Below are 2523 nucleotides of genomic sequence, written 5' to 3' on the forward strand. Positions count from 1 at the left end.
GGAAACGTGCACGCAAAAAGTAAGAAGAAAAACTGAACCACGTCCCGAGGGTTACGCAATGCACGCTGAATCCTTAAAGGACGATCATCGGGCTCGCTATTTCCGCGGAGGGCCCCGCTTAAGAACGCAGGACACGGATGCATCGCGACAAAGTAGCCGCGAACGTGGCCGCTTGTGGGAAGATCGCGAAGAAACGAAGAAGGGAGAGAGAACGAGTCGGGTTGATGCGAGCAGAGAAAGAGAGAGAAGAAAGATCCTGCTCGATAGAGGAAGTCGCATCTTCTCAGAATGACATCAGATTGCTCTGATAAGGGGACAACGATTTTATGTAACCCCGATCGAGCAGACGTTTGTATACGGTTTGCATTAGAATTCAGGGAATCACTGGCGACCGTTCTGCTGCTGGAATAAATGGATTCGACAGTAAGCGTCAACCTTGTGGTCTGTCTCTATGGGAAAGTGATAAGCCTGTGAATGCATGATTGGAATTTCAGAAATTATTCCAAGGATCGTGATACTTTAAATACGTTAACCCTCTGTATAACTTGGTTTTCCATTGTTCACGAGAATCCGCGGGATCGAAATTTGTCTTTACCCGGTGAACATTCTGTAACTTTCGGTCGACGAATAATTTCGAACAGTTCCAACAGGTAATAAAGGCCAGTTTTTCTTATCGCTCTCGTGAATCTTGAAACGATGAAAACATATCGTTCACCGTTCCCGAGATATCTACGGTAATAATAATAATAATCGTGTTAATAAAGATTCACATCCTGTATGAGTAATCTGATTCGATGCTTAATAGCTGTTCCGTTATTGATTTATTCCGGCGCCAATGCATGGGAATACAAATACACGCATATTCATAAGAGCGTTAATCAATATTTATGATCACGTTATTAGATTTTACCTTCTCGCTATTATTATCTCGCATTAAATGTTGATCAGAGGAGCGGCGACCATGGGGGGATCGTTGAGGTAACGAGCATCTTGTCGCCATTTGAATATAAAGATTGCAACTATCGGATAATAAGATTCTACATTCAATTAAAGTCTAATTAAATCGAATTGTTCATAGAAACCGTCAAAAGGGTACCTACTAATGGCGAACATATATGGTAGAAAGCAATGAAAATAATTCATAATTTCATTGGTAGAATTTTCTTGAAATGGATTCTATAATTGATAACTTTATTACCGAAAACGGCAATTTTATCGATAATCAATCATTCGGATCGATTCGTTCGAACGAATTTCACTCGATTTAAATTTCGAGTAGTCGAACGTATCGAAGTATACTATCGTACGCCCCCGCCATTAATTTTCAACGAGACGTCGACGAGAACAGGGACGCGACTTCGCGGAGAGCACGGTCTCAGAAGATATTATACACGGTATACGATATAAGCAGAAGCCCGAGAACCTCGTGAAAGTCGTCGAAGTAACATCGTGGCCAGGCTACCCACGACTCATCGTGTCGTTATATACGCGCCGGTTATTACCTGCAGCTTCGCCGCTGCAAACCCATTACGACTGCCGTGGCATTCTTCGTGTCTATGCTTCTCCTCTTACCCCCACTCCAACGTCCCATCTCATTCTTTTCCACCTTTCCCCTCTGGTTAATTAACATTTTTCTCCGTGCATTTTTCACCGATACTTCTTTTTATCGATGCGTTTTCCGGACGTGACTTCACGTGGTTGATGTTATTAGAAATCGCGGAATATTCACGTACGCGAAGCGCAGGCGCAGAAACCACGGTAACCTTACCTTTAGGTTAGCGTAACTGTTTAAGAATCAGTGAAACAGCACGGTAAAATGACGAAGTACGATATAATTTCACGTCCTCTAATGCTGTTGCACTAGTCTCAAATGTTACGCTACAAACGTTCACACGTAGTCATTCGAAGATTGCATTGAAGTTTTACGGTGTCATCGGCGTGAATGCAAATCAACTTTATCGACGCTTCGCAAGATCTCGGTTGAAGGTAACGTCGGGGTGATCGATCGTTTTATCGAGTTCTTGTTCGAAATCGAGGTTACAAAAAAGAACGATGTATCGATTCACAGTCATCTGCCATCGTTCTAACCTGTTCGAAATCTGTGTTATACGTTGACAGGGAATATCGTCTGAAATTTGTTGCCGACTACCACTGATCGATTCGATTTAGAACGCGATAGACGTGCCCGAGCCACGAAACAGTGCGCGCGCGAACAAGTTCAAAGAAGTTTCCACCGTTCCAAGTCGACGATGGAATATCTGGTCGAATCTAGGAAAGCCAACGGGGCGAAAGCGTTGAATGGTCGGAAGGGAAGCAGCCGGCCGACGAAATCTGTCGCAATCGATCAGAGATAGGATTGAACGCCGCCCGTCGCGATTCCGTTACGCTCCAACGATCTCGAAATTCGCTCGTCGACGTCGACGTTTCACCCCAGGAAATTCGGCGCCTCGGCTCGTCGCCTCGACAATGATCGAGTGCGACGAATTGAGAAATCGTTTTCATTATTTCGAACTTCGTCGATTA

The sequence above is a fragment of the Habropoda laboriosa genome, unplaced genomic scaffold (assembly GCF_001263275.1).
Source record: "Habropoda laboriosa isolate 0110345459 unplaced genomic scaffold, ASM126327v1 scaffold123, whole genome shotgun sequence".
Taxonomy (NCBI): Eukaryota; Metazoa; Arthropoda; class Insecta; order Hymenoptera; family Apidae; genus Habropoda; species Habropoda laboriosa.